Here is a 24,167-nt window from a genome sequence, read left to right as displayed (position 1 = left end):
TGCCTGCCTGTTCTCCCATAGCCAGTCTAAGGCGGAGGATGGCAAGGAGCTGGCAGTCAATCCTGTTTCTGGAAACTGCAAGAACTCTTGTTTTCCCTCTTGAAATTACTGGTGGGACCATGCTGGCTCTATGGTAGTCACCATCATCCCTCCTTCCCTCTAACTCTGTCACAGGCTTTTCCGACCCTCCTTCAGATGCCTTACCTTATGGGGCCCGGGGGTGGCATCTGTCACATCCTGTCCATTATAACCAATCACTCAGGGTAGGAGACCCTACAGAGGGCAATGAAAGAGGGGAATTAGTTTGATCATGTTTAACCAGATCTTTAGATAATTTAAATATATGCGAGTCTTCTGGAATCTACCTACAGTTATAATACTGAAAAAAAAAAATGCTGAAATCAATGAAATACAGCATGTATCAGTTTACAGAACTTCTATGCTGTAGTACCTGATATCTTCTTCACTAGGATTTTAAAGTGGCATTCTTGGGCAAATGATTTGCCACAGTTGCTTCGGTTTCTTATTTTTCCTGGTGAGGCAGATGATAGTTTAGCTAAATAAATCTTAAGAACAATGGGCATCCTTTATTCCTTCTATACTAAGAACTCTTGAATTTTTAATAACAGCCGGTGTTTACATCAACTAAATATTAAGCAATAGCCTACCAAATTGCATTAGACATTAAACAAGCAAGTAAAATAGATATTGTTTTTGTTCACTGAAAATTTACTGTCTAAAAAAAGATATCAATAGGACAAAAAAATGTGAATAAATAGCCAGAAACAGCTTTGATCACTTTCTTTTCACATTAAAAGGAAAAAAATTATGAGCTTGTGTTTTCCAAAGAATAAAGTCCTAACATAAATTTGGTATTCAAGAACCTACTGATTTGAGTCCCACGCTCTTCTTCCATTTTCCCCACCAATATAGTAGTCTACACACTGGACTCATTGCTTCATAAGCATCATCTGTGCTTTCCCACACACTCCTGGGGTCCTGTCGTTTACACACCCCTCACTGTTCCAGCCACCGAGTCACATGTCATTTTATAGTTGTTGAATAAATATTTGCTGAAGGTAAGCTTCATGAGAATAGTGCAGTTGTATATGGGGTGGGGGGCGGGGGAGAAGTAGAACTTGCAGCTCCTGGAGTCAAAGAAAGGCATGTCATGCCCTCTGAACTTTCACAGTGCCTGCTGTTTCCTTACGTTAAGCCGTCGCCCTTTAAGCGCTCTTATTCACCAACACTGTTTTTCCCGTTGCCATAACTGCCCCATAAGGTTAATACAGTTCATGGCTTTAATACATGCTTATTCAGCTCCACATGTCCAGGCTTCGCATATCTTTGGACTGGGTTTTACCAGAGACTTAACAGGTTGCTATCGCCACATGTATCCAAAACACGCGGAAAACAGCTCAGCAGAGCACAAGTAGAGACTAGAACCAGACCCCGCAAACTGGTTAACTCATCCGCAATTCAGTCCATCGCAGAGACACTGTTTTCATGGGTATACAAGCATTCAACGTTTCCTTAATTTCTTCCCTCCAAGGGAACAGTTCATCTCTCCCATCCTCTTAATGCTTTGGTGCATTTTTTTGCTTCCTGCTTTATTTAATATCTATATTTATTAATTTAATACTGATAAAAGAGTTACATTTATAAACTGGGCACAGTAAGAAATTAGAGATGATTTAATAATAGAACAGTTACAATAGTATATTTTAGTGAAAGTTGTGTGAATGTGGTCTCCCTCTCAAAATAGCTAAGGCTTTTCTGTCTTCACTGAGTACTTATCAGGTACTATGGCTATAACTTTTGCAGTTTGAGGTGCCACCACAAAACTAGCATGAAATTCTTTTTCCTGCTTTACAATCTCACAGGTGGAAGGTTCATTCTTACCGTACGTGTTGGGACCCTTTGCATATGATTGTGTTCTTTCCTTATTAAGTCAAGAACTCTCACTTTTTCACTTAAAAGAAGCACTCTCTGGCTTCGGTATACTCGAATTGCGGGCATCACTGCTTTTGCGCCTTGGGGCCATCAAGTATACTAAGGGTTACTTGCACAGGGGCACAGCCGCAGAACAGCCACCGCTGTTGGTCTGATCACCCAGGTGGCCTCTCCGTGACAAGCAGGAGGGACGGGCTGAACAAAGGGATGATTCACGTCCCGGGCAGGATGCAGCTGGATGACGAGAGACTGTCACTCTGCTCAGAGTGGCACACAATTTAAAGCGTATGAGTTGTTTATTTCTGGAGTTTGCCATTTAATGTTTTTGTACCTTGGTTGACCATGGGTAACCACAGAAAACATAACCGTGGGTCAGAGGGGACTACTGTAGTCTTTTTAACCATTAATGTCAATGTCTGCCTTTTCCTAACCAACACTTTTAAAAAATAAGAATCATAAGAGAGCAATTTTAATTTCATCTCACCCACTTGACCACCTTATATCACGAGTTAGAGGTATTTACAAACTGTGAAATGGCTCATAAGGGAATAACGAAAGAGAAGAAAAAGTTTTGAAAGTTCTACGGACTAGATGATCAGGTCACGAACAGATGAGAGCTTTTTAAAAAACAGTATATTTTGTGAATCTTTAGTAATATATCACAAGGAAATTCTAAGTTTTTAGTAGAGTAAGTAAAAAGTTCCTTGGACTGCAAGGAGATCAAACCAGTCACTCCTAAAGGAAATCACTCTGAATATTCACTGGAAGGACTGATGCTGAAGCTGAAGCTCCAATTCTTTGGCCACCTCATGCAAAGAGCCAACTCATTAGAAAAGACCCTGATGCTGGGAAACATTGAGGGCAGGAGGAGAAGCGGGCAACAGAGGATGAGATGCTTGAATGGCATCATCGACTCAATGGACATGAGTTTGAGCAAGCTCCAGCAGATGGTGAAGGACAGGGAAGCCTGGTGTGTTGCAGTCCATGAGGTCTCAAAGAGTCTGACACAACTCAGCAACTGATCAATAACAGCAAAGAAAAGAGAATTTTAGTTTCTTACACCAGATACTTTAGAATTTAAGCTTTGGTGTTTTGTTTTGTTTTTCTGTCTTCAGCAATATTTATTAGAGATAGCAGAGCTTCCTATTGGAAATGTTTCTACATAAAGCAGAAAGATTTGCCTTTCACTTCATGTGATCCACTGTTGATCACAGGAGATGCATCTGAAGCAGCACATCAAACCTCTGAAAGAGTCTGTACAGCTAAGATAAATAGAACTCTGGATACCTAGCAGGACTTTAATGACCAATACAAACAAAAAGTCTAAGAACTGAAGCTTCAATTTAAAAATAATTGAACAAAGCTTTGCCGGGTTAGGTGTGAGGCTAGAGTGGTAAGACGGTACGGCAAACCATTTTTGGGGGATGGAGGGGAATTGAAATTCTGGGAAGCACTGTAAAAAGAGCCAGAGTCCTGAAAGTAAATTCCTAATTGTCTGGGGCTAGAGGGTGAGGTGGGGTGGATGGAGAGATTCGAGTGATGGCTGAGAGGTGTGGGATTTCTCTTTGAGGTAATGAAAGTTGTCTAAAATTGATGGGGTTGATAGATAACACAACTCTGTGACAGTTTTAAAAGCCACTGAATTGTAACTTTAAATGGTTGAGTTGAATGGTATGGTTGAGTTAAATGGTATGTGAATTGTATCTTAATTGTTAAAAGACAGAAAGAGACAGAGTCAGTAAGTGTTTGGTTTGAGAATTTAATCCAACTCATTCCAATCTGACTCATTCCACTCCAATTTTGAAACCATTCTTTTCTTTCTTAATTTATTTTTAATAGGAGTATAGTTGCTTTACGATGATGTGTTATTTTCTGCTGTACAACGAAGTGAATACACATACGCCTCACTCCCGCCCCCCCCCCCGCACTCCCGCCCCCCCCCGCACTCCCGCCCCGCCCCCCCGCACTCCCGCCCCCCGCCCCCGCACTCCCGCCCCCCCCCCCGCACTCCCGCCCCCCCCCCGCACTCCCGCCCCCCCCCCCCGCACTCCCGCCCCCCCCCCCCGCACTCCCGCCCCCCCCCCCCGCACTCCCGCCCCCAAAGTCATCACAGAGCGCCGAGCTGAGCTCCGTGTGCGATATGGCAGCTTCCCAGCAGCACTTGTGTTCCACACGGTGATGTATGTACGTCAGCGCCGCTCTCCCAGTGCGTCCCGCCCGCCCCTTCCCTTCCATTCTCTATCTACATCTTTGTTCCTACCGTGGAAATAGGATACTGGTGAAACCATTTTTTTCTTTTTATAAGTATATAAATCTTAACTTCTGTCAGGAAAACCGTAGAAGGTATCTGAGTTCATATTGTTTCTTCTGTGGAACAAACAGGGGCTTGAATAGCAAGCTACTGTATCTTTGATTCAATTTCTGTGTATCTTTCAATAAGTTTAAGACAATAGAAGTTTTGTTGCAGGATTAAATATAAAATTTAGAAAACAAAAGTAAAAGAAAATTCACATAATGATGTAAGTAGTTAAAAAATTGTGCCATAGACTTCCAAAGGCAAAGAAAAAAAGATGGAAGGAAACACGCCAGATTTGAATCCCAGCTCTGCAGCTTTCTAGCTGGATGATGTTAGGCAAAATACTAACCGTTCCAAGCTTTGTTTTTCTCCTTTATAATGGAGGCTTTTATAATATGCAGGGTTATTCTGAAGATTAGAGATAATGTGTAAAATTGCCTGGCAAATAGAGGGCATTGAATTATTGAATAGAGGGTAGTAATTATTATTATAAAGGACATATATTGAATGCCTATCATGGGCCCAACATCTCATTCATGTTATTTTATTAATCCTGAGAAAATGTGCAGCAGTCAGAATAGGCTTGGTTATACTGCAATAACAGACAATGTCAAAGTGTCAGTGGCTTAAAAAACACTCAAAGACTTATTTCTTACTAAGTTCACGAATCCATCACAGATTGGCTTCAGGCTTTGCTCCGTGCCACCCTTAGTCTAGGACTCACTTGAAGAGCTGGTATGATCGGAGATAAATAATCCACCTGCAGTGCAGGAGATGTGGGTTCGATCCCTGGGCTGGGAAGATCCCCTGGAGAAGAAAATGACAGCCCAGTCCAGTATTCTTGCCTGGGAAATCCGATTATCAGAGGAGCTGGGTGGGCTACAGTCCATGGGGTCGCAAAAGAGTCAGACATGGCTTAGCAACTAAATGACAACAGATGATCTGAAGTATTTCCAATCATATGGCAAAGGCAAAAAAGAACGTGGCATATAACACACAGGTCCTTGAAATGTATGCCTGGAGATGACACTTGTTACTTTTGCTTCCATTTCACTGGCTAAAGAAAGTCACATGGCTATATCTCTCTTCAGTGGAGCAGGAAATTGCATTTTTACCCTGTGTGTAGCAGATGGTAAAATAATATCTGTCAACAATCTTAAAAAAAACAATATTTATCAAGAATCACAATCTTATGAGGAATTTTTTTTATCGTCAATTTTAAAATAAGGAATTGAGGCACAAGGAACTTGCCTACAGCTGTTTAACTAGGAAGTGGCAGAATAAGAGATTCAAACCCAAGTCTTGTGTTTCCTGATCACTCCAGCCGGACCCTGAAAACTGAAAATATTCTACCTACAAGGATATGTGAATATGTCTTCCTCCCCACCCTCATAGAAAAATATGCACATTTCCTTTGGGAACAAATTGATACAGCCTTCTTAGAAACCAATTTGGAACAAAAACATTAAGAATCATACACTGTTCACATACCCTTTGACCTAGTATTCCCAGTTCTGGGAATTTTCCTAAGGGAGTTGTTCCAGGAAGATTAAAAAAATATACACTTATGGAAAAATCTTTTGTGACATTGTAAAGAACTGGAAAGAATCTACATTCTCAATAATAGGAAGAGTCAAAGCATTATTGATTATACACACAGTAATCATGATAAAGCTGTTGCTTTATAATTTTGAAGACCATGTAATAACATGGGGTAAAAGCTTTTGATTGACATAATGTTAAGTAAAAAGCAAAGTAAAATGGCTTTTACTGTACCACAACTCTGTGACACATTTGTGTGGCAAAGCTACACACTCCTCATTTGTTCTCTCTTTCCTCCTTCTGGTAAAAGAAACCCCACCTCCAGTTTTAGCTGGTCCCAGCCACGGAGGACATTTCCCAGCCTCCTTTGAATCTAGGTCTTGCCCCGTGACTAGGTCCTTACCAACAGAGCATAAGCCGAGGATATGTGTACACTCCCCAGTTTTGACTAGAAATGTTCTCCATCCCTTATTAACCCCCCTCTAGGAAGGAAATGGTGACAACTGAAGCAATTGCCTTAGGTTCAAAAATGAAAGTAACACATTAATGGAAATAGGAATTTTTTATTTTTTATAAAACTTCTTTAATATAATTTACAGCATATTAAAAAGCAGAGACAGTCCTTTGCCAACAAAGGTCCTTCTTGTCAAAGCTATGGTTTTTTCCGGTAGTCACGTATGGATGTGAGAGTTGGACTATAAAGAAAGCTGAGCGCCGAAGAATTGATGTTTTTAAACTGTGGTATTGGAGAAGACTCTTGAGAGTCCCTCCAACTGCAAGGAGATCCAACCAGTCCATCCTAAAGGAAATAAGTCTTGAATATTCATTGGAAGGACTGATGCTGAAGCTGAAACTCCAGTACTTTGGCCACCTGATGTGAAGAACCGACTCATTTGAAAAGACCCTGATGCTGGGAAAGATTGAGGGCAGGAGGAGAAGGGGACGCCAGAGGATGAGATGGTTGGATGGCATCACCGACTCAACGGACATGAGTTTGGGTAAACTCCAGGAGTTGGTGATGGACAGGGAGGCCTGGCGTGCTGCAGTCCATGGGGTCGCAAAGAGTCAGGCTGAACTGAAAACTTCTTTAATATAATTTTTGTTATTTTTAGAAGGTAAGAAAGTGTTTTAGCTATAGTCTTAGTGTCATTAGTAGTCAAAACTTAAATTTTGTCTTTCTAAAAGGAAAATGGGTCTCATATTTGTGGAGCTGTTCGAGGAAAACCTAAAACACGTTTCAGCTGGCTTCTCGTGGCTTCCCTGGCGGCGCTAGTGGAAAAGAACCCACCCGCCAATGCAGGAGACATAATAGACAGCAATAGTCCCGGATCAGGGGAGATCCCCTGGAGAAGGAAATGGCAACCCACCCCAGTATGCTTGCCTGGAAAATCCCATGGAGTCGTAAAGAGCTGGACACGACTGTAGCAGCTTAGCATGCATGTAAATGACGTTATTGCTCCCGTCTGGGCAGTTTATAATTTTGAACCACCAGAAATGATTAGGAACATGACTGGAAAGGACGATGGATGCAGAAGGCATGCCGCAGTGTTAGGGGTAAAGATACCCAGAATCTGTGCTGCCCTGGGGCAACGTGAGACTGTCAGGCTGTGGCGGGGAGAAGAGAGGCGGTGATATCATCAGTACAGGTTATTAAGGGAGAAAGTGGGAGAAGGGGAGGGAAAAAGAGACAAGCTAGTTACTGCTCAGTCTTACTATGTTGCCTTTCCTTTCATAATGCTACTGTGGAACATAACATTAATTAGTTCAAAGCCCTGTGGTTTGTCTTCAGGGATCGGCATTTTTAAGTTATCTACCAATGGATGGAGGAGCCTGGTGGGCACAGTCCATGGGGTCGCAAAGAGTCGGACATGACTGAGCGACTTCACTCTCTCTTTCTCTTACCAATGCAAAACCTGGCAAATTTTACATATCTGGAAGAATTCTTTTTTAAAATTGTATTTATGTATTTATTTTTGGCAGTGCTGGGTCTTCGTTGCTACACACAGGTTTTCTCTAGTTGCGGTGAGCAGGGGCTCCTCTCTGGTTGTGGTAGGTGGGCCTGTTGTGCTGGCTTCTCTTGTTGCAGAGCGGGGGCTCTAGGGTGCATGGCTTCAGTAGTTGAGACTCTGGGGCTCTAGAGCACAGGCTCAGAAGTTGTGGCGCATAGGCTTCGTTGCTCCGTGGCATGTGGGATCTTCCCAGACCAGGGATTAGACCCATGTCTCCTGCATTGGCAGGTAGATTCTTTACCACTGAGCCACCAGGGAACCCCCAAAATTCTTTAATAAAGAAGATTGTCACAGTTACCTCTGGTTTTAAAGGAAAAGATTTTAATTTAAGCTGAAGATATGTTGGGCTTCTCAGGTGGCTCAGTAGTAAAGAATCTGCCTGCCCATGCAGGAGACATGGGTTCTACTCCTGGGTGGGGAATATCCCCTGGAGAAAGAAATGGCAACCCAACCTGGTATTCTTGCCTGGGAAATCCCATGGACAGAGGAGCCTGGCAGGCTACAGTCCAGGGGGTCGAAAAAGAGTAGGACACCACTTAGCAGGTAAAACAAACAAAGCTAAAGATATATTGATAGCTATCATTTACTAATCACTTACTATTCCAAGTACATTATATATTTTAACTCATTAATTCTTCCAAATTCCTATTAAATAGGTATGATTATTTTTATCTCCACTTTACAGAAAAGGAGACTAAGTCACAGAGCACTGAAGCAATTTTCTCAAGTTCACACAACTAATAGACGGAAGTCAAGCAGTTGCTTCAGAATCTGTTTTACCTCCTAGCTACACTCCCTTAATCATTGAATTATTAAATCCAACAAAAATATATAATCAAAACTTCAATTAATGAACTTGCTAATTAGTCTTCCTTAATACATATTATGTCATCTTTTCTGGCAGTATATATGAAATAATGAATTGACAGATTGCTTTTGTTTGAAATGAATTACACAGCAATTACTAAAAGCATGTTGTAAAGACTGCTGTTTCCCTACCAAATACTCATTCTCCTCTGTCAGATTAATGAAACTCCTAGCTCAAGCTAGACATCGTGTCACCTGCCTAAAAGATCATAACTTGCTACTGAGTTTCCAGCTATTGGTCATGTGACTGCATTCCGCATAAGTAGACTTAAATGGGGATAGGACAGTGATTTCTACCAAGTCTTCCTAAGAGATAAAGGGCACACCCGTTCCCGCCTCCATCCTGCTCTTTGAGGTGTGGGTGTTCTGGCTTTCATTCCCTGAGCCTTAGCAATAAAGCAGCAGGATCCTTGATTATTATGAAGCCACCATGCTAGCCTTGGGTTACTTTCTCCAGAATTCTTTTTGCAAGAGGGAGTAATCTGATTGTTTAAACAACTATCTTGGGGTCTCTATTAAGTTACTTGTAGCTTAATGATTCAAAATCATACATAAACCTGCTGCTGCTGCTGCTAAGTCGCTTCAGTCGTGTCCGACTCTGTGTGACCCCATAGACGGCAGCCCACCAGGCTCCTCTGTCCCTGGGATTCTCCAGGCAAGAACACTGGAGTGGGTTGCCATTTCCTTCTCCAATGCATGAAAGTGAAAAGTGAAAGTGACGTCACTCAGTTGTGTCCGACCCTCAGCTACCCCATGGACTACAGCCTACCAGGCTCCTCCGTCCATGGGATTTTCCAGGCAAGAGTACTGGAGTGGGGTGCCATTGCCTTCTCCGATACATAAACCTAATGCTACATAATTTCCAGTCAGATGTGGAAGACATTGAAAACCATCTGAAGTCATGCAAATTAAACTATTCTTTTTTTTTTAAATTTAATTTTATTTAACTTTACAATATTGTATTGGTTTTGCCATATATCAAAATGAATCTGCCACAGGTATACGTGTGTTCCCCATCCTGAACCCTCCTCCCTCCTCCCTCCCCATACCATCCCTCTGGGTCGTCCCAATGCTCCAGCCCCAAGCATCCAGTATTGTGCATCGAACCTGGACTGGCGACTCGTTTCATATATGATATTATACATATTTCAATGCCATTCTCCCAAATCATCCCACCCTCTCCCTCTCCCACAGAGTCCAAAAGACTGTTCTATACATCAGTGTCTCTTTTGCTGTCTCGTACACAGGGTTATTGTTACCATCTTTTTAAATTCCATATATATGCGTTAGTATACTGTATTGGTGTTTTTCTTTCTGGCTTACTTCACTCTGTATAATAGACTCCAGTTTCATCCACCTCATTAGAACTGATGTACCACAGCTTTCTTATCCATTCATCTGCTGATGGACATCTAGGTTGTTTCCATGTCCTGGCTATTATAAACTGTGCTGCGATGAACATTGGGGTACACGTGTCTCTTTCAATTCTGGTTTCCTCAGTGTGTATGCCCAGCAGTGGGATTGCTGGATCATAAGGCAGTTCTATTTCCAGTTTTTTAAGGAATCTCCACACTGTTCTCCATAGTGGCTGTACTAGCTTGCATTCCCACCAACAGTGTAAGAGGGTTGGAAGCAACCTTCTTCAGACTTTAAAGAGCTGCCAGTCCTTACAGTGGATTTTTATGGCACCTGTTAAGGAAATGCTTCCCAACCTTTTTCATGACAGGGCACTCAAAGAAAAATTATAATCAGCATTCAGATCTGCATAAAACAGGCTATTCCTGTCCAGAGGCTAGTAATTCAGGGTGCCTGCCTACCCTAAGCAATGCAGGGATCAATATCTCAACCCCCCTTCCTAAGCATTAAAGCTGAGCTTTAATGGGAAACCACAATGGATAAATTGGCTCTAATTACTATTAGATAAAATTTGGATCTGGAACTTTTTCAAAAATCAGTAAGGCTTGAGAAAAGTCATGTAAGTAAAGTGTGTATTACACTTTATTGTTGAAAAAAAATAGATTCATTGCAAAGCTAGCCAGATTACACAAAAGGTATTTCTTATTTCACATGGGATATTTTTTAATGACTTCATTATATATGTTCATGCTAGGTATTCCTTTTATATCCAAAGTGTACTGGGAGGGTCCTTGTGAGTCAAGCAAAGAGGCATTTCAAAGAGTTCATGCTCCTGAACACTAGTGCCTGAGTTCTTCATCTATGAGAGGAAAGAAGGGAACCTTTATTGATCATTTTCAATCCACCAGGAGCTTCCAGATATGTTTTCTCATGAGCTGCTTACACTGTGTAAAGAAGATGTGAAAGATTTCAAAGATGAGGAATCTGCAAGCAGCAAGGCTTAGGAATCAAAGCCCTTCCTAAGCGTCTGCATGCCTGAATTCATTCCTGCAAATTAATTGTTTTATTTTTATTTAAAAATTTTATTCAATGTAATATTGTCACAAGTCTACAAAATCAAATTGTTTTAATAGCGAAAATCAACTCCGGTTCTATCATCCCCCCCAGTCCCCCGGAAAAAACTTTCAGACTTTCCCTTTAGTTTTTATTTATTAAGTTATACTTAACATACAATATTAGTTTCAGGTATACAACATAATAATTTCATACTTTGTACATTACAAAATAATTGCCACAGTAAGTCCAGTTACCATCCATCACCAAAGTTGTTAAACTCTTACTAACTCTATTCCCTACGTATTCATTACATCCCTGTGACTCCCTAGAGCTTTTTAAAATGGTTGCCTCCATAACTCAAAAATAATATGCATGTATTATTTTTCTTTCTGAAATTGTTTATATTATTTTCATCTAAGTTACAAGCGTACAGAGTTTAAAAAGCCAAATCTCTCTTCAATGCCTAAAAGAAAAAGAGATCACCTTTCCCTGAATCGTCTGCAAGTTCTAGTTCTAATTCCATCCCCAGAGCAACCACACTCACTCTCAGCCGTTTCTTCTGGTATTTATCTCCACATTTCTAATGCTGTTTCTTGATTTTTCAAAGTTCCGGGTGTTATCTATTACTCTTTTCCATAGCAGATGTGGATTTGGCCTCTTATACCCTCCTCTAATTCTCCCAATATAGTTATATCACTATTCAGTGTTTATATAACGAGTGTGTCTGACTCTTTGTGACTCCATGGACTGCAGCACGCCAGGCTCCCCTGTCCTGCACTGTCTCCTGGAGCTTGCTCAAATTCATGTCCATCAAGTCGGTGACGCTATCTAACTATCTCATCTGCTGCCGGCCCCTTCTTTTGCCTTCAGTCTTTCCCAGCATCAGGGTCTTTTCCAAAAAGTCAGCTCTTCTCATCAAGTGACCAAAGTATTGGAGTTTCAGCTTCAGCATCCGTTCTTCCAATGAATACTCAGGGTTGATCTCCTTTAGAATGGACTGGTTGGATCTCCTTGCAGTCCAAAGGACTCTCAAGAGGCTTCTCCAGCACCACAATTCGAAAGCATCAATTCTTTGGCACTCAGCCTTCCTTATGGACCAACTCTCACATCCATACGTGACTGCTGGAAAAACCATAGCTTTGATTGTAAGAACCTTTGTCAGCAAGGTGATGTCTCTGCTTTTCAATACAGTCTAGATTTGTCATAACTTTCCTTCCAAGGAGCAAATGTCTTTTAATTTCATGGTTGCAGTCACTGTCCACAGTGCTTTTGGAGTCCAAGAAAAGAAACTCTGTCATTGCTTTCACTTTTTACTTTTCTATTTGCCATGAAAAGGCATGGCAAATGGGGTTTCCCTGATGGTTCAGTGGGTAAAGAATCTGCCTGCAATTCAGGAGGCACAGGAGACATACGTTCTATTCCTGGGTTGGGAAGATCCCCTGGAGGAGGAAAATGGCAACCCACTCCAGTATTCTTGCCTGAAAAATTCCATGGACAGAGGAGCCTTGTGGGCTACAGGCCAAATGGTCGCAAACAGCTGGACGTGACTGAGCGACTAAGCACACGGGCACAATGAGACAAAATGCCATGATGTTAGCTTTTTGAATGTTGAGTTTTAAGCCAGCTTTTTCACTCTCCTCTTTCACCCTCCTCAAGAGGCTCTTTAGTTCCTCTTCGCTTTCTGCCATTAGAGTGGTATCATCTGCATATCTGAGGTTGTCAATATTTCTCCTGGCAATCTTGATTCCAGCTTGTGATTCATCCAGCCTAGCATTTCGCATGGTGTACTCAGCATATAAGTTAAATAAACAGAGTGACAGTATATAGCCTTGAAGTACTCCTTTCCCAATTTTGAACCAGTCTGTTGTTCTAAATCCAGTTCTAACTGTTGCTTCTTGACTTGCATACAGGTTTCTCAGGAGACAGCTAAACTGGTCTGATATTCCCATCTCTCTAAGAATTTTCCACAGTTCGTTGTGATCCACACAGTCAAAGGCTTTAGCATAGTCAACGAAGCAGAAGTATATGGTTTTCTGGAATTCCCTTGCTTTCTCCATGATCCATTGAATGTTGGCAATTTGGTCTTTTCCAAATCCTTTTCCAAATCTAGCTTGTACATCTGGAAGTTCTCGGTTCATGTACTGTTGAAGCCTACGTTGTAGGATTTTGAACATAACCTTGCTAGCGTGTGAAAAGAGCACAGTTTTACAGCAGTTTGAACATTCTTTGGTATTGCTCTAATGAGGAACTCTGTGTGTGTGGATGGGGTTTATAGGGTGATAGTTCACTTTTCGGAGAAGGCAATGGCACCCCACTCTAGTACTCTTGCCTGGGAAATCCCATGGACAGAGGAGCCTGGTGGACTACAGTCCATGCGGTCGCTGGGAGTCGGACACGACTGAGCGACTTCACTTTCATGTTTCACTTTCATGCACTGGAGGAGAAAATGGCAGCCCACTCCGGTATTCTTGCCTGGAGAATCCCAGGGACAGCGGAGCCTGGTGGGCTGCCGTCTATGGGGTCGCACAGAGTTGGACACGACTGACGCGACTTAACAGCAGCAGCAGCAGTTCACTTTTGGATGGTAGAGAAAACATTTTGTTTTTTCTCTGTCAGGAAGCATTTAACAGGAGGCTTTCTGTGTACTGTTTTGGATCTGTCAGGAATCCTCTGTTCCTTATTAATTCCTGAATATTCAGGAATTAAGAGGAGAGGCAAGCCTCTCCCAGGGCTGAGGAATCCAGGCATTTCCTTCATTAGTTTTTCTATACGGTTATAAGTACCCTCTTCCTTCTTGTGAACCATATGGTAAAAGTGATTATTTACAACTCTCTCTCTCTCTTTAATATGGATCGCCTATGTTTGTTAAGTCTGGAATTTTAATCTTTATCTTTGCTGAAAATAACTACAGTATATATGCCCACACCATGTTGATTAAAACACCTTTGCTCCATCAGAGCTCTGGTCCCCGTGTCTTTCTCTTTCTTTCTCTCTCTCTCTCAGGCTATTTCTCTGCAGGCTCTCTGAGTTCACTTTCCTGCCCTGGCTTCTAAAACCCTCTCTAGAAGGTGCTCTGCACCTTCACCCCATCGAGAGGGCGCCTGAGGCCTCCGTGAACAGAGCAAGCCCCATGCCAGGGGCTTTATTGGCTTCCTGTGTAAACCAAGGAATATCAGCCTCTTTCTCTCTGCTTTACTTTCTTATCGGTCGACTCCAGACCACCAGGTTCTGGTCCATTAAAGGACTTCAACACTTCTCTGGGTCTGTTTAGCTTTTTTCAGAAAAACATTCCTGTAATTTCTTGCCTCAGGAAGTGACTTATAAACATTTTTGGCAAAAAGAAATCATTTTTCATCATGTTAGTTCACATATATATATGTACATTTATACAAGGCATGCCCACGTGTGTGTGTGTATATACGTATATATATGTGTATATATATATGTGTGTATGTTTATGCAGAAAAGTTTCATGAAACAATATTTATCTCTTCTACATGCACTCTGATATTTTCTGTTTAGTCTGTTGAATTTTATTTTCTTGAATGTTTGTGACAGACCTTGTGTTTTACCAGTCATATCCTCTGCAGTGACAGCCTGGTTGCCCCAGTCGCTGAGGACTGCTGGTGGGCAGGCTTGAGCTGTCAGCCCCTCCAGGGATTCCCTCGGTTCAAAGAGTTGACATGCGCAAGGTCATACGTCCAATAAGGGAGGAATATATTAATTTTCTAGGGCTACCATAATAAAATACCGTAGACTGGGTGACTTAAACAACAGAAATGTATTTTCTCAGCCTTCTAGGGTGAAGATGTAAGCATTTTGTTCTCTCTTTTTGGCTGCACTGTGTGACATGAGGGATATCAGCACCGCGACCAGGGATTGAATCCGTGCCCCCGCAGTGGAAACACGGAGCTTTAACCACTGGACCAGCAGGGAATTCCTTTCCTTACTTTTATTGTTTGGACGCACCGCACTGCGTGTGGGATCTTGTCTCCTGAGGCCTCTGTCCTTAGCTTGCAGATGGCCGCTTTCTCGCTGTGGCCTCACGCGGCCTCTTCTCTGAGCAACCCCCAGATGTTTCCTTCTCTTCTTGTAAGGACGCCAGTCACATGGAATTAGGGCTCTGCCCTGAGGGCCTCAGTTGAACTTACTCGCCTCTTTAAAGACCTAGTCTCCCAATCAAGGATAAAGGGGATAAAGGCTGGCCACTTTGGCCTGACTGGGGACAATTCTGAGGAGCTGTTTTAGCTTCTGTGTCCCCTGTGGGCTTGGCTGAAGTAGTCACTGGACCTTGAATCACAGCCCTACTTTCCCTTTTGTCTAGTTCTTGTTTCCTTCTACAAGTTCTGATCCCAAAGTCTCTCCCTGATGAATATTCTTGGGCTTCCCAGGTGTCAATAGTAGTAAAGAACCTGCTTGCCAATGCAGGAAACATGTAAGAGACCCAGGTTCCATACCTGGGTCAGGAAGATACCCTGGAGGAGGGTATGGCAACAGACTCCTGTATTCTTGCCTGGAGAATCCCATGGACAGAGGAGCCTGATGGGCTACAGTCCATAGGGTTGCAAAGAGTGGGACATGATTGAAACGACTTAGCATACAATGAATGTTCTAAACTCTCAGTCTGTCTCAGAATCTGCTTCCTGGGGAGCCCAACCAATGACAGTGTTTATTATGACCCATTAAACTGATTTCCTAACCCACAGTTTGAAGAAGCCTGGCCTCAGGGTTAGTTTCCTGATTAACAGTGCTTTGATGATACGGCAGTGGAGAGGGACAGGTGATCCAGCCATTCCCAGTGCAGGCCTCCAGTTCACTTGGCTGTTTACATCCCCATGCCTTACCCATGTCTTCTAGAGACCTGATTTCTCTGATGCCCAGGCCTTTCCTACTGAGTGTCTCCAGGAAATAAATCCCTCCTCCTCCTCAACTTCCCTGGTGGCTCAGATGGTAAAGCGTCTGCCTACAGTGCCAGAGACCTGGGTTCAGTTTCTGGGTCAGGAAGATCTCCTGGAGAAGGAAATGGCACCCCACTCCAGTATTCTTGCCTGGAAAATTCCATGGACAGAGGAGCCTGGTAGGCTACAGTCCATGGGGTTGCTAAGAATGGGACACAACTGAGTGACTTCAGTTTCCTCCTTGAAGAAGGAAGGAGTAGCTTGGCTCCTGATTTTCTCTGCCTGGGGTTGTAAGAGTAGGTGACTGACCCATATATAAGGTTTCAACTTCCGCTTTACATCCCACACCTTACCCTTACTTTCTGCCAAATGTGGTGACTGCAAGTCCTGAGCCTCCTTCAGGTTCTTCATGGTGAAATATCTTGCTTATCTTCAGCATCCCCAAGTACACATACTTTAGACTGTGACTTCCTTTCCCATTGGGCCAGTTAAATTTCCTCCATCCTCTTTCCACCAAATATTTATTGAAATCTTGCATCTATTTATAACCCCTCTTCTGATTTCTGCTGAGAAGAGATAATGTGCTGTGTTCCTTTTACCATCTTTAGCTGGAACCTCACAGCTGGAAACAACATTGTGGCAGTCAGATCGCTGTGGGGTGGCCCAGGAGACATTTATTTCTTGCTTTTCATACTTTGCTTGCGTCTTTCTACGTGAGGAGTTTTTTTTATGTAGGGATCTTTGCATAGGATGTATAAATCATATAGAGATTAACTTAAAAGTCCTTATGAGCCATGATGAGCTCTAAGATTAAATATGATACAAGAGAGAAAGTGATTAGATATGTTAGACAGTAGACCCAACATTGTGGAAATTTAAAGGAAAAAAGTAGTTATATTCAACATAAAGAGTAAAATAATGGTGGATGAAAAGTAAAATAAAATTGGCTCTAAAGGTTTAGTATTGATAAGAGAAATTACCAGGGATAGGCAGCAATTTTCCAGCCTTATTAGGCATGGTACTTTGGCCACCTGATGCAAAGAACCAACTCATTGGAAAAGACCCTGATGCTGGGACAGACTGAGGGCAAGAGGAGAAGGAGGCAAAAGAGGTTGAGATGGTTGGATGGCATCACTGATTCAATAGACATGAGTTTGAGCAAACCCAGGGAGATAGTGAAGGACAGGGAAGCCTGGTGTGTTGCAGTCCATGGGGTCGCAAAGAGTCAGACATGGCTTAGCGACTGAACAACAGCTCAGAAATATAAATAAGAAAGAGAAATGGTCCTAGCCTTCCTTCAAGGAGTGCACTTCAACTTAATATAGAGATAGCCAAACAACGAACCAAAACCAAAAAATATCAACACAAATTCAATTGTGTGCTTCTTAAAATCCACCCTAATGCTCATATTTCCTATTAAAGAGTGGATTTGTAATATTGCAGAATAGATTCTGTTCACACCATGTGGCATATAATCTGAGCTCCTTGGAAAGATAAAAGTAGTTGCCACAAATGGGAAGAAACTCCAACAGCCTCTTTCTAATTCTTCATACTTTAAATCCTGAGAAGCTTCAGGAATGACTCTCTAATGCTGGGATTGTAGACATGGCAACACCGGGGTGAGGATGATTTGAGGAAGGCCTTTCTAGTAGCCTTATAAATACACACAGGGAGTACAGGCTGGCCTCCTCGCCTCCTCTGGGGCCTGCCTCCCCAAGAGTATGCCTTGGCAGGCTTTTAATGAGTGGGCTGACCCTTGTTTCTGGCGTTGGCTCTGGAGTTGCTCTGGCATGATCCACAGCGAATTAATCTTGTCAGGCAGCCTGTTGATTCCAGCTTTAGCTCAGGTACTGGCATTACAAATAACCATCCCAACAAGCCACTGTCTCATTGGTATACCCATTCACTTCAAGATGTGAGTAAAATATTTCAGTGTGGACAAAAGATAAGGACAAATATTGTCACTGAAAAAAATTGCAACATGAACATACACATATATTTTGGTAGGGTTTTTTTTTTAATAAAAAACCCCAATTATCGTGTATGAGGGGGTTTTGGAGGAGTAGTTTAAGAATCAAAGAACTGTTTGTAAACTATTCATGTGTGAATAGAGCTTGCTAATTAAATAAAACATGATGATCATTGGAAACATTATTCTTCCCCTCCCTTAAGCCATGCTTGTGCTTTGGCTGCTGAGCAGTGGAAGCATGAATGTGTCTACCTGTGTGAAGGAGAGCAGGTGCGTGGGTGGACTTGTAGGAGAACACAGGAGAGCTGGACAGTGGGTGCCAGGTCACTGAGTGTGAGTGTGGGCAGAGCCTGGGCCTGTGAGTCAGCAAGGAGGAGGAGGCCAGGCATGTGTGGGCCACAAGTGGGCGCAAAGAGAAAACAGTACAAAGCCATTTTGCAAATGTAACTATCTTAAGAAAATATCCATCAGTTCAGTTCAGTTCAGTCGTTCAGTCATGTCCGACTCTCTGCGACCCCATGAACTGCAGCATGCCAGGCCTCCCTGTCCATCACCAACTCCTGGAGTTCACTCAAACTCATGTCCATCGAGTCGGTGATGCCATCCAGCCATCTCATCCTCTGTCGTCCCCTTCTCCTCCTGCCCCCAATCCCTCCCAGTATCAGAGTCTTTTCCAATGAGTCAACTCTTCGCATGAGGTGGCCAAAGTACTGGAGTTTCAGCTTTAGCATCGTTCCTTCCAAAGAACACCCAGGACTGATTTCCTTCAGAATGGACTGGTTGGATCTCCTTGCAGTCCAAGGGACTCTCAAGAGTCTTCTCCAACACCACAGTTCAAAAGCATCAATTCTTCGGCACTCAGCCTTTTTAACAGTCCAACTCTCACATCCATACATGACTACTGGAAAAACCATAGCCTTGACTAGCCGGACCTTTGTTAGCAAAGTAATGTCTCTGCTTTGGAATATGCTATCTAGGTTGGTTATGACTTTCCTTCCAAGGAGTAAGCATCTTTTAATTTCATACAAAAAAGCATTAGAAAATAATTTATTAGCAATTCTAATTTTGAAAAACAAAGCATTGCTGATAATGCCATCTCACAGATAGTCATTTTGAATTTTTTCGATGACGTTTTTCAGAATTATATGTGTGTTAGCCCGACGACAAACCTAGACAGCATATTAAAAAGCAGAGACATCACTTTGCCAACTAAGGTCCGTATAGTCAAAGCTATGGTTTTTCTCACATATGGATGTGAGAGTTGGACCATAAAGAAGGCTGAGTGCCAAAGAATTGATGCTTTTGATCTGTGGTCCTGGAGAAGACTCTTGAGAGTCCCTTGGACTGCAAGGAGATCAAACCAGTCAATCCTAAAGGAGATCAAACCAATCAATCAAAGGAAATATTCATTGGAGGAACTGATGATGAAGCTGAAGCTTTAATACTTTGGGCACCTGATGAGAAGAGCCGACTCATTGGAAAAAAACCTGATGCTGGGAAAGATTGAAGACAGGAGGAGAAGGGGACAACAGAGGATGAGATAGTTGGACAGCATCACCAATTCAATGGACATGAGTTTGAGTAAGCTCCAGGAGATGGTGAAGGACAGGGAGGTCTGGCATGCTGCTGTCCATGGGGTTGCAAAGAGTCTGACATGACTGAGCGAGTGAACTGAACTGAGTTAGCTGGATAATTAGTGGTGAACCTGCCAGTGTCACTGAAGGAGAATGTTTCAGGTTACATGTAGTTCCAGCAGTGAACTCTCTCAGAGTTGCCACTATAAATGAGTGGCCCAAGGCAGAACAAAGGAGCAAGTTGAAGACCCACAGGTAATCATGAGATATGCTTAAATTTTCTACCTAAAATAAGCTTAAAGAAGAAAGGTGGTACTTTTCTCCTCCTATCTGTTAGGCAATGGTATCTATATTGAGTTTCTTTTGTAATTGTACATGGGAGTTTTTTTTTTTTTTTTAATCTGCATGAAAGTGTGAAACTGCAGAATAGATTCATATAACATTAGGGTGAAGAGGAATCATAGAGATCATCTTGATGAACAACCACATCTCTAGAATGAAGTACAGATTCAGAGAGCTGAAAAGGAGTCGGCCAAAGAATAGAGTGGGGAGTCTAGAGAGTTTGATAAATCAGTCAACCAATTGGAAACAAGGGCACTGGCCCCCACCCGCAGCAGCCTCCTGAAATAAATGTTAAATGGGAAGCTCAGAGGCAGAAGCTGGGAGTGTTCGCAGCTCCACAGAGAGGAAAGAGGCAGGAGGAGAGGCTTGTGGACTGGCGCTGCGGGATGCAGACTAGGAAGAGCCCCGTCTGGTGCTACAGGCCCGTCTGTGGACCACAGGCCCGGGAGGAGACACCCAGTCCATCTGTAATCACAGGAGCTTCCTGGCTGAGAAGTGGCCTTATCAGACCAGAGCTTAGCTAGAGTTCATGTCCCGTTGCTACTGTTCTTAGCCTGTGTTTTTCCTCTGAGCTAATTCCAATCTGCTGGGCTTGCTTCTTGCTGAACTTCCCAAAGAGAGAAAGGGCTTGTCAGATTTTTTTCTTTTCAGTCAGCCCAGTGAATCCCAAATAAAAGATTTCTTGTCTTTCTCTTTTCTTTTACTGAAATCTTTTAATTAACATGTACCAGCTTTTCATGCATTTTTTTGTGTGTGTGTGTTGAGGACATCCAGTCAAGGGTAAGATGAAACAGTTGGGCAGCAGTTAAGTATACAGTACTTTTTTAATAAGTAAAATAAAAAACTAAGACCTTCTTATTCTTAAAAAGTAAAGTTGGTAGCCTCCAAGACTCTCCTGGGGTGGGGGGGGGGCACTAAAATGGAAAATCTATCTATCCAAAATACAATTAAGTAACTGAACTCATTATATTATGAGAATAGCTGTGATGTTGTTTGTAATGCTAGTATTTTGGCATTTATTTTGTAGAACATAAAAATGACTGAATTTGATTCCTTTATAAAAAATAAACATAAATGGTGCTGTGGACTAACCTAAAACAAATAGACTGCTAGTTATTTCTGCAGCAAAAATGGGCTTATTTAGTATTAACAATGAGTTGCAGTTCACAGTGTGCAACCATGGTGAGCCTCACATGCAAGTGCCCCACAAAAATGGAGAAGAGAACTCTTATGGTGGGGAAGAAGTGCGGGGGCAAGCAGGCATAGTAAGCAGAGAGTCCATGGCTTTTCAGCGGGTGAGTTCTGACTGTCATGGGCTGGGCTCTTAGCAGGGAAGAAGTCTTTCTTCTTCCTATTGGGCTCATCCGAGGGCGTGAGAGCTCCCCCTTCTGGTCTCTCGACTCTACTTAACTGAGATTTCTCTTCATTAATTTTTTACAGGCTGAATTTTGTCTCACCTTCATATGTTGAAGTCCTAAACGCGAGTACCTCAAAATGTGACTGTATTTGGAAATTGGGTCTTTAAAGAGGTAATTAAGTGCACATGACATCTTATGCTGCTGCTGCTGCTAAGTCTCTTCAGTTTGCACATGACATCTTATGCTGCTGCTGCTGCTAAGTCTCTTCAGTTGTGTCCGACTCTGTGCCACCCCATAGACGCAGCCCACAAGGCTCCCCCGTCCCTGGGATTCTCCAGGCAAGAACACTGGAGTGGGTTGCCATTTCCTTCTCCAATGCATGAACATGAAAAGTGAAAGTGAAGTCGCTCAGTCGTGTCTGATGACTTATGAGTGGGCCCTAATTCAGTCCAACTGGGTCTCCTTATAAGAGATTAGCACAGAGACACACACGGAAGGAAGATCCCATGAAGACACAGGGAGAGGTTAGCCGTCTACAAGCAAACGAGAGAGGCCTCAGAAGAAATCAACCCTGCTGACATCTTAATCTTGAATGGTAGCCTGCAGAGCTGCGGGAAAATCAGTTTCTGTTGTGTGAATCACCGGGTCTCCAGCACTTGGTCTCGGCAGCTTAGCAAACTACTGCCGATCACGACGTGCTACGTTCTGCCCTCAGGTGTTCTCTATCTGGGGGAGGGTGAAAGTTCAAGACACAGATTACTCTCTCCCACTTATCGGGCCTTCTCAAGTGGGATGATTGGAGAAGGTTCTGTTTGAAATAAATTATCCTAGGAGAGAAGGGGACAGGCTGCAAGAGAATGAATGGTCCTGAGGGGAGCAGAGAAAATCTGGCCCCAGGGAAAGGGCGTGCAGGCTCCCAGGAAACAGTGGTAATGGGTTGATGGGTCCTGGGAACCTCATTGCCTCTTCCTTCCCAGTAACCTCTCTAACCCTCCTGGAAGAAGCATTAAAGTGTTTTCTGAATGAGTACAGTTCTGTTCCATTTGAAATATTAATGAAGTATATAAATTCTCTGGTTACCTGAAGTGCAGTGCAGTAGCGGTTGTGCAACCAATTTAGTGGATTGCATTAACTTTTCCTAGATGAACGAGGTTAGGGTGGACAATATAAAGGTAAGTAAAGTTTCATCAAATTTTTATTTATATCAGGAACCTCAGATATGCAGATGACACCACCCTTATGGCAGAAAGTGAAGAAGAACTAAAGAGCCTCTTGATGAAAGTGAAAGAGGAGAGTGAAAAAGTTGGCTGAAAGCTCAACATTCAGAAAACGAAGATCATGGCATCTGGTCCCATCACTTCATGGCAAATAGATGGGGAAACAGTGGAAACAATGGCTGACTTTATTTTTCTGGGCTCCAAAATCACTGCAGATGGTGATCCAGCCATGAAATTAAAAGACGCTTATTCCTTGGAAGGAAAGTTATGACCAACCTAGACAGCATATTAAAAAGCAGAGACATTACTTTGCCAACAAAGGTCTGTCTAGTCAAGGCTATGGTTTTTCCAGTTGTCATGTATGGATGTGAGAGTTGGACTATAAAGAAAGCTGAGCGCTGAAGAACTGATGCTTTTGAACTGTGGTGTTGAAGAAGACTCTTGAGAGTCCCTTGGACTGCAAGGAGATCCAACCAGTCCATCCTAAAGGAGATTAGTCCTGGGTGTTCATTGGAAAGACTCATGTTGAAGCTGGAACTCCAGTACTTTGGCCACCTGATGCAAAGAATTGACTCATCTGAAAAGATTGAGGGCAGGAGGAGAAGGGGACGACAGAGGATGAGATGGTTGGATGGCATCACCGACTTGATGGATGTGGGTTTGGATGGACTCCGGGAGCTGGTGATGGACAGGGAGGCCTGGTGTGCTGCGGTTCATGAGGTTGCAAAGAGTTGGACACGACTGAGTGACTGAACTGAACTGAATATATAATATGCATATGAATTGGCATGTAATATGTATTTCTTACTATAGATGGTGTTCAAGGAAATTCAGAACCATTCCTCTAAGACAAAACTGACCCGTTCCCTTTCTTTCTTGAAATGCTTTATTGGACCCTCAGTGTCTACAGAACAAAGTCCAGAGATTCAGCAAAACCTTCAAACTCCCAAGATGGAGCCCCAGTCTACATGTCTGTATTTCTTCTTATGCTTTCAAACTGAGGAGCACTTTAGGAGTATGTAATGTGCCAGGAGATACTAAGAGCCATCCGAGAACAGTCTGTGCCTCCTTATAACAAAAATTTTACTTGCTGATGTGTATGGAAAATATGCTTTTTGTATTCAATAGCACACATATATTGTGAAGTAGAATTTAAAAGTTGCACGAGGGGCTTCCCTAGTGGTCCAGTGGTTAAGAATCTGCCTTCCAGGCGATGAGGCAATGAGGTTCCCAGGACCCATTACCACTGTTTTCCTGGGAGCTTGCACGCCCTTTCCCTGGGGCCAGATTTTCTCTGCTCCCCTCAGGACCATTCACTCTCTTGCAGCCTGCCCCCTTCTCTCCTAGGGTAATTTATTAAAAGGGGACACAGGTTTGATCCCTGGTCAGAGAGCTAAGATCCCACATGCCCCGAGGCAACTAAACCCAAGCACGCTGCAACTCCTGAGCCCACAGACTCTAGATCCTGTACTGGGCAACAAGAGAAGACCAAGGGCCACAACTAGAGAAGCCTGTGTGCTGCAGTGAAGACCCAGCACAAACAAAATTTTTAAAATAATAATAAAAAGTGCATGGATTTTAAGGTAAGAGATTAGCATGCGATAAGAGGCTGCCTGGAGGTTGGGACAGGATTCTCTTCTCTGCTGTTCAGAGTATGCCAAGTAAACCCCGGAAGAGCTGTGCTGCAAGCTCCAGAAGTGCTGACCCTGTCCTTTCACATCTGCCACGAA

General features: G+C 42.8%; 1 long non-coding RNA gene across 1 annotated transcript in view; it reads left to right on the top strand.

Annotated features, from left to right (window-relative positions):
- The window catches only part of LOC147378756 (uncharacterized), a 73,913-nt gene extending 51,662 nt beyond the window's left edge, over positions 1 to 22,251 (top strand). Inside the window, exon 2 of the long non-coding RNA XR_015153244.1 lies at positions 21,303 to 22,251. This is a non-coding gene — a long non-coding RNA (uncharacterized LOC147378756). The remainder of the gene's footprint in view (positions 1 to 21,302) is intronic.
- Positions 22,252 to 24,167: the final 1,916 nt, after the last annotated feature.

The sequence above is a fragment of the Bos grunniens genome, chromosome 2 (genome assembly GCF_055505025.1).
Source record: "Bos grunniens cultivar Pamir isolate PY7600 chromosome 2, Bosgru_T2T1.0, whole genome shotgun sequence".
In the NCBI taxonomy this organism is placed as follows: domain Eukaryota; kingdom Metazoa; phylum Chordata; class Mammalia; order Artiodactyla; family Bovidae; genus Bos; species Bos grunniens.
The sequence above is the reverse complement of the archived record's forward strand: the minus strand, read 5'-3'. Positions and strand labels throughout refer to the sequence as shown.